Here is an 8,706-nt window from a genome sequence, read left to right as displayed (position 1 = left end):
CCCCTCGCTCTGAAACCTGACCGTGTCTAATTCTAGCTCTCATGCAACCTCTGACACAGAATACCTCTCTTTGGTCAGCCTGGGCGCTCTCTCTTAAACTTCTCCTCGCTCTCTGCACCATTCTCTCTCTCTCTCGCTCTCTCTCTTTCTCTCTCCCCAACCTCGACTTCCACCCCCCTCTCCTTCTAACTCCGACTATCTCTCTCTCTTTAGGTTAGGGAGTGTGGCGGACCGCAATCTTCAGGTTAACCGGGTTGGTTTGTGAGTTCGAGCATGGGTGTGCGTGAGTGAGCGTCGGAGTGAGCCTCCTGTGTGCGGATGTTTTCCGGAGGTCCGGGTTTCCTTGCCGACAGGAAAACCTTGTTAGTTCTGGAAAAATGGGAGCTTGCCAACATTTTCTCACATCCCTCACTACACTCTCAAGAAGGTGGGTAGTTTGGGACCATGTATTGCCCAGTCCAAATCAGCTCTCCAGAATCGGCGGGCGTGACAGCATTTATTGTCCATCCCTCATGCCTGTCAGAAAATTGAGGCGCGACAGCGTTTATTTCCCATGCCTAATTGCCCCACAGGAAGATGGGGAGATTGCCACCATTTATCGCCCATCCCTAATAGCTTCCTCGAGTAGATGGGGGTGAGAACCTCCTCGATTCACTGGCATCCCTTCTGGTGACGGGGCTCCATGCAGGGTGGACGAATGAGAGGGAGAACTAGAGTGACGGAGACCGTGTGAGGGAGGGAGGAAAGGAGAGAGCGAGGGAGAGAAAGGCAGGAGGAGGGTGAATGGAATGAGGGAGAGTGGAGAGGAGAGAGAGGGGTTGGAGGTAAGAGGGAGTTGGGGCGGGAGGGAGAAGGATGAAGAAGGGATGGTGAACTGTGCTGGCGAAGCAGCCTTTGCTGCGTGGTAGTGTAGTCTGTGGGTCTAAGTGTATCTGTATGCGTCTTTGTGTGTGTGTGTGTGTGTGTGTGTGTGTGTGTGTGTGTGTGTGTGTGTGTGTGTGTGTGTGTGTGTCCCGTCTATGCCCGCCCCGCGGTACAATCGGCCGGACCAATGCGCAGCAACAAAACGTACGCGAACGTGCTGGTGAGAGCGTTTCAATCCGTTTATTGAACGCGGGCCGGTGGAAAGGGAGCAGACTTCGGTCTCCCCACACACCCTCACACTGCCACCACCCGCAACCTAGAAGGCGAAGTCGCTCGATCCCGGCGACGGATTCGGTGCTGGGGAGGACCCAGACTCGGGATCGCTGCCCAGCTCGGGAAGGACCTTCATAGAGAAGTCGAGAGCGGTCAGCTGCTGCGTGAATGATCCCAGCGAGATGACGTCGACGTGAGGGCTGAGGTACAGGGGCAGATTCTCCTGGGTGATCCCACCGCTGGCTTCGATCAGCAACCGCAGGAACTCTTGCTTCAGGGCCCTGCCGGCTTCCTGCACTCCCTGGGGGGAGAGCGAGAGTGTCAGCACATTGCAGATGTCTCTCCTTCCGCCCAACCTCTCCGTGCAGACCAAAGGTGACATCCTGAGTCTATCCCATTTGCCCACGTTGGGCCGATGTCCCTCTGAACCTTTCCGATAGTTGTCCCAGTCCAAGTGTCTGTTAAATGAACCTGCCCCTACAACTTCCTCTGGCATCTCTTTCCACATGCCCAGCACCCTCTGAATGAAAAACATGATTCTTTAAATCTTTCCCCTCACACCTTGAACCTGCACCCTCCAGTTTCAGACTCCGCTATCCTGGGGGAAAAAGACTGATACCATCCACTTGATCTCTGCCCCTCAGATAATTTTGTAAACCTCTGTCAGTTCTTCCCTCTGCCTCCTTCGCTCCAGGGATAACAGTCCCGACCTTTCCAATGTCTCCTTATAACTTGATCCCTCCAGTCCCGGTAACATCTTGCAGAAACGTTTCTCCACCCTGTCCAGCTTAATCACATCCCTCCTGCAGCTGGAGAGGGTGCAGAAAAGATAAGCCGACGCCTTATGTAGCTGTAACGTGACGTCCAAGCTCCTGTACTCAGTGCCCTGTCCCATGAAGGCCAGCGTGCTGAACGCCTTCTTCACCAGCCTGTCTGCTTGTGTCTCCACTCTCCGGAAACTCGAGGTCTCTGTTCTACAGCACACCCAAGGAACCTATCTCTCAGAGCAGCTCTCTCTCTCAATCTCTCTCCCTCACTCTCTCTCTCTCTTTACCTCTTTATCTCTTTCTCTTTCTCTCTCTCTCGCTCGCTCTTTCTTTCCATCACACAATCTCCTGGGAAGTAAAGTTGTCCAGCATCACGATATCGGCTCCTGCCAGAGCGGCCTGCCGTGCCTCCTCCAGCGAGCGCGACTCTACCTCAATCTTGTTATAGATACTCGCCATCATCCGGGCTTCCCGCACCGCCTGGGAACAGAGACGCAGTCAGAGGGGGAGACGGCGGTGTTACTGATATCTGGTCCCGGAAGGGCAGAGGACGGTGTGTCTGCTGTCTGGTCCTGGTTCCCTGATTAATGATCTCTCCGCTCTCCCACTGGTTATCGACGAGTTTAACTCCTGTAAACCAGTGACTACCCATCCTTGCGTCAGATATCTGGATTACGAGTTCCACAGCAATCACCCCCTTGGTTACCAAAGTAAATACACCGTACGATCCCTGTTATCCCAGTAATCTGTGCACATTGGCCCCTTTTTACCTGGTTAACGGTCACCTATTACCCTAGTCTGACGAACCTTTGGAGTTTATGAAAGAGGTAACTGAGGGGACAGATGAAGATAGGGTAGTGGGGTTTTCTATGTGGACTTCAATAAGGCTTTTGACAAGGTTCCGCATGACAGGCTGATCTGCAAGTTCTGGTCGCATGCGATTCAGAGGGAGCGAGCGAGGTCGGTTCAGAATTGGCTCGATGATAGGAAGCAGAGTGTGATGGTTGGTGTCCGATTTTCCAACAGGAGGCACGTGACCAGTGGAGTGCCCCAGGGTTCAGTGCTGGGACCTCTGTTATTCCTTGTGTATGTCAATGATACGAGTATCAATAAACATGACACGATTAGCAAGTTTGCTGATGACAATAAATTCTAGGGCCTTGTTGATAGTGAAGCAGGTTACAGTGATTTGCAGAGAGATCTTCATCAGCTGTGGAGAAGGGCGGAGGAATGGCAAATGGTCTTCACATCAGGTAAGTGTGAGGTGAAGCATTTTAGACATTCAAACCAGGGTAGCCCTTGTACAGACAATGGCAGGGCACTGACGTGCGTTATGGAACAGAAGGACCTGGGAGTACAAGTGCACAGTTCACAGAAAGCGGCCGCGGAGGTGGACAGAGTGGCGAAGAAGGTGTTTGGCATGCTGTTCTTCATCAGTCAGGGCATCCAGTTTAGTCGCAGGGGCAAAATGTAAGTCGTTGTTGAGGCCGCACTTTGAGTATTGTCTTCAGTTTTGGTCAGCCTCTGAGAGGGAAGACATTGTCAAGCCAGAGAGAGTGCAGAAGAGGCTTACGATTATGTGGCCTGGACTGGAGGGCCTGAGTGACAGGGAGAGGTTGGCCACGCTGGATCTTTATTCCTTGGAGCGTATGAGAATGAGGGGTGATCTCAAAGAAGTATATAAAATCACGAGGGGTATGGATCAAGTGGACGGTCATAGTCTTTTCCCCAGGGTTGGGGGGAGCAAAACCATGGGGTACAGATACAAGAAATTACTGAGGCATGCAAAAGAGACCTGAGAGGTAACTCCCTTCCACAGAGTGTAGTGAGTACATGGAATGAGGAAGTGGTCGATGCGGGTACAAGTGCAACATCTAAGAGGCATTTGCATAGGTTCATGCAGGGGAGAGGCTTGGAGGTTTATAGACCGAACGCGGGCAACTGGGACTTGCAGGGAGAATGTTATGGTCGGCGTGGACAAGCTGGGCCGAAGGGCATGTTTCCGTGCTGGATGACTCCATGGTAACCAGGCAATGAGTCTACCAAATGTCGTTGAATGGTTAACACTCGTCATCCCACGCCTGTGTCCGCTCTCCTGAGCAACGATCACTTTTTCTTGGTTCCCCAAGTTACGCGGATATACCCTGCCCCTGGATATCAGGTTAACTGAGAGCAACACCCACGCCCTTGTATGGTTACCCAGGTTACAAACCACATCGTCTGACAGGTTACCCAGGCAAAGTGTCTACCAGCCCTTAGCCCCGGTTACCTTGCCAACACAAGATGCTGCCTACCCTGGTAACCCAGATGACGAGTGACCTCTGCCCTCAGTTACCCAGGTAGAGAATGGCGCCCCCTTGCCCAGGGATCCGATCATTGGCCCCTTCACTCCCCCTCCCTCCCCATTGCTGCCTCGGTAACCCTGGTAATCCTGCTCAGATTACCCCAGCAATGCCCCCCCTGTACATGTTACCAGATGATGACACGTTGCCTTCCAGTTACCAGAGTAACGACACCTCCGCTCTTGGATACCAAGACAACGACAAGGCATCACTCCTGGTTATCCTGGCAAACGACACTCCACGACCTCCCAGTCTTCCAAGTCCCCAGGTCCCAGGTGAGCAACAACAACTGCCTCTCAGTTTCCCAGGCAACCAGCCGCCTCGTCCCCAGTTACTGGGATACTACAATCCCCACTGCCGGTTACTCAGGGAACCAACCGTCGAGATCTACTTACCTGGAAAACAACAGACCGTGCTGCCGGTTACCCAGGCTAGCAGCTGCCCATCGCTTCTGTTCACAGTTAAAGAACTGGCGCTGGCTCCCGGTTTCCGAGGGAATGACTTGCCTCGATCCCAGTTACCAGGGGAAATAACAACACCTGCCTCCAGGTTTCAGAGGCAACGACCCACCTAGTCCCGAATTACGAGGGAAGCATCACCCATCTCTGCTTACCCAAGCAACAGCCCAGCCACAGCACAGTTACGGACGAAACAATCCCACCCGTCCCCGGTTACCCAGGCAACCAACTACCTCGTCCCTAGTTACAGGGAAAACAACTTCCCCCTCCCAGTCACTCAGGAAACTACCCGTCCAGTCCCAGTTATCAGGGAAAGAACACACACTGCCTCTCTATTGCCCTGTCAATCAATTCATTCTCAGTTACGAGGAAAGTAACACCCTCTGCCTCCCGGTTATTCAGGCAACCACCCGCCTCGACCTCAGTAACCATGGTAACAATAGACCACGCCTGCAGTTACCGAGGAAACCAACAGCTTAGTCCCAATTTTCCAGAACAACAACAACACCCCGACTCCGGTTACAAGGGCAACCAACCACCTTCTTCTGAGCAACAAGGGAAGGAGCACTCCGCGTCAGGGTTACCAAGGCAGGAACCGGCCAAGACCCCAGTGACCAGGAAAACAGCACCTCCCGCCTCCCGGTTCGCAAGGCAACTACCCGGCTGGTGCTCCAGTTACCAAGGAATCAAGTTGCCATGTTCCAAATTACCCAGCCAACCAACCTCCTTGCCTACAGTTACCAAGGAAACAATACCCCCTGTTCCTGGTTAACCAGGCAACCACACACATCATCCGGAATAACCAGGAAAAATCTAAGATCCACCTTGCAGGTTTCGAGGTAAACAACCACGCAATTCCCAGTTATCAGGGAAACAGCAGCTTTCCGACACCGTTTACTCCGAAACCAACCACCCAGATTCCTGCTGCAAAGCCAATAACACCTCCAGCATCGGTTATCTTAGCGATATCGCCGACCACCACCAGGTGATTGTCTTTGAACATGAGCAGGTCGCCACCCCACCCACCGCCATGGCGTGTTTTTCCACCAGCCGGAAGCCAGGGGTGGTCTTGGGAGTGTCCGCCAGCCGCCCACTCCAGCCCAGGGAGCAGGCCAGCTCTTGAGTGGAACGGCGGGACGTGGCCACCCCGCTAGCCCGGGCCAGAAGGTTGAGGGCGGACCTTTCGGCCAGCTGCAGGGCCCGGGCCGGTCCCCAGATACGGGCCACTGTATAGACGGGCTCCAGGTCCTCCCCGTCCCGCCTCAGTCAACGGGCCCGGCAGCCGGCCTCCCGGAAGACCGCGTGGGCGAAAGGGGAGCCGGCTGGAACCGCGGGAGACTTGAGGAGGAGGGTGGCCCCTACTGGACGCTCACCCACCACAGCCCCCGCCCAATCCAGCTGGGGCGAGTCCTCCAACAGCCACTTGCGCGCCAGACGGCGAAGTGAAGAGGGAGGCAGGAGGTGGAAGGGGTCAAGGATGGGCTCCATGGTCCGTGGTCTCTGTAGGGTGGACAACGTAGGTTAGAGGGGATGTGTCAGCGAGGAGGATCGGGTTGTGTCTCCTGGGTGTCGGGGGACTGAGCGTTAGAGGAGCAGGGAGAGTTCTAGCGGGTGGGCGTTAGTGCTGGTGATGGTTAGAGGGCCTGTGTGGGTATCCGGCTGTGTCTCCGAGGAATGGGGAGTGGAAAGATGGAGGGTGGGCTCGAGGTGGTGTTAGTTTGTGAGGGTTCCAGAGTGTGTCTTCTAGTTACAGGGAATAGCGAGAGTTTTAGAGGGGGGAGATGTTAGTGAGGGGGTCTTCGGTCTGTCTCCTGGTTACAGGAAAGAAGACGGGTTAACGGGTGTGGTAGTGAGAGGGTACCGGCTGTGTCTTCTGGGTCGCGGAGAGGAAGAGGGAAGTTTATTGGGTGTGGAATCAGTGTGTGTGTCCCGTGTGTTTAATGGATACAGGGGAGAGAGAGGGGGTTGGAGGGGTAGTGGTGAGGTTGGTACCGGTGTTATACCTGGGTCAGAGGGTGGAGAGGGGGAAAGGTTATATGGGCTGGAAGTTAGTGTGGGGTTCTGTGGGGTCCTGGGCACAGGTATTAGAGGGAGGTTCAGAGGGGGTGGGAGTTCGTGAGGGGATTTCTGGGGTATCTCCTGGGTACGGGGGGGGAATGTTAGATTGGAATGCTAGTGAGTGGGGGTTCCGTGCATGTCTCCTAAGTATGAGGGAGCTGGAGGGTGAGAGGTCGTGGAAGGAGCTGAGCGTGACCCCGGTGTTTCTCCTATGTACAGAGTAAGGGGAAGAGGGTGGGTAAGAGTGGGTGTGAGTTAGTGAGTGTGTCCCGGGTGTTTCTTCCTGCATACGACGTGGGAGAAGGAGTTCAATGTGTTGGCGTTTGTGAGGGTGTTCCAACTGTGTCTCCCGGGTAAGGGGAGAGAGGAAGCCTAAGATAGAGTTAGATTTGCTCAGGAGATCCCGCGTGTTTCTTCTTTTTCTCATTCTCCCCTCTCTCTGTCAACTTTCTCCCCTCTCTATCCCACAGTCGCTCCCTATTGTCTTCCTTTCTCCCCTGTCTCTCCTCTCCCTCAATCTCTTCCTCCCTCTATCCTCCGTCTCCCTCCTCTCTCTCTCTGTGAAACTCGTTCTCCCCTGCCCCCTCTCCCTCTCTCTCATTTACTCTCTCGCCCATTCTCTCTATCCCCTTCTCTATCTTTCCGCCTGAAACTCCCAACCCCACTCTCTGCCCTTGTTGCCGGGACTGAGGGATGGAACAGTCGGTGTCGCTGGGTCAGTGGGAAGGTCAGGGCTAGTCTGGGGATCTCTCTTGCTCTGTCGACACTGCTTCAGGAGAGGACACTGGACACTAAGGACTCACCCGTCCCTATGCCTATCACCAGGTAAATGCTTATCTGTGGTGCAGAGTAGTGCAACACCTCACAAACAGAGAGAGAGAAAGGGGAGAGTTGGGTTGATAGAGAGAGAGGGAGGCGAAAGAGAATGTATCGGGGTGAAGACGGAGAGAGTTAATCGGGGTAAAAGCAAAGTCGGGGTTAGAGAGAGGATGTCACAGGAGCGGAGTTGACGACATAATGATGCTCTTTGTTCATCTTGAAATTTCAGTCCAGTTTTTTTTCTTTTTTTTAGTTTGTTTTGATTTATTACTTACAATTTTTTTTATTTTGAGGGTTCTTTTTTATACAATAAATCTTTTTCTTTCACTTTTCGATTTTTTTTTGTATTGTATTGGCTTACTAAGAGACCGTGGGGTCTAGAATGTATTTTTTATTCTTTATGATTATATATGTTATGATTGTCCTCCCGATCTCTTTGTATTACGTGAATAATTACCGATGTTATATGTATTAATCTGTATTAATTTGAAAGAATAAAAAAAATTGAAAAAGGTGAGAGGATGTCGGGCTCAGAGAGAGAGGGGCGAAAGAGTAGTGGTTGGAGAGGGAGAGATACGTCGGGGTTTGCGAGAGAGAGTCGGGGTTCCAGAGAGGGAATCTGGGTTCGAAAGTGGCAGCGAGATTCGGGGTTGAAGAGGAGGGAGGGAGCCGGGGATTCAGAGAGGGAGTGATTAGAGTGAGAGACAAGATTCGGGGTTAGACAGAGAAATGACGAGACGAACAGAGAGAGGGAAGGAGGTGAACCGGGGAAGACACAGAGAAAAAGGGCAAAAGAGGAGGATATAGAGAGGGAGTGGAGAGAAAGATGATTGGGAGAGAGGTGGGAGAGGGGACAGGAGCCGCGAGAGTGGAGATACACATCGGGAGGGGGAGACAGGACATTCACCTCACATTTGACGACAGCGTCTGGACTCAGACTGTGGAAAGCTTCTTTACACCGGACACGCTGCTCACCCGGATTTTCTCTCTCTCTCTCTCTCTCTCTCTCTCTCTCTCTCTCTCTCTCTCTCTCTCTCTCTCTCTCTCTCTCTCTCTCTCTCTCTCTCTCTCTCTCTCTCTCGCTCTCTGAAACACCGACTCCCCCTCTCTGTCTCTGTTTGTGAA

At 53.2% G+C, this 8,706-nt stretch overlaps 1 pseudogene; it reads right to left on the bottom strand.

Moving 5' to 3' along the window:
• Nucleotides 1-1,180: 1,180 nt before the first annotated feature.
• LOC127567168 (nicotinate-nucleotide pyrophosphorylase [carboxylating]-like) lies at nt 1,181-6,192 on the bottom strand (annotated as a pseudogene).
• Nucleotides 6,193-8,706: the final 2,514 nt, after the last annotated feature.

The sequence above is a fragment of the Pristis pectinata genome, unplaced genomic scaffold (genome assembly GCF_009764475.1).
Source record: "Pristis pectinata isolate sPriPec2 unplaced genomic scaffold, sPriPec2.1.pri scaffold_152_arrow_ctg1, whole genome shotgun sequence".
In the NCBI taxonomy this organism is placed as follows: domain Eukaryota; kingdom Metazoa; phylum Chordata; class Chondrichthyes; order Rhinopristiformes; family Pristidae; genus Pristis; species Pristis pectinata.
The sequence above is the reverse complement of the archived record's forward strand: the minus strand, read 5'-3'. Positions and strand labels throughout refer to the sequence as shown.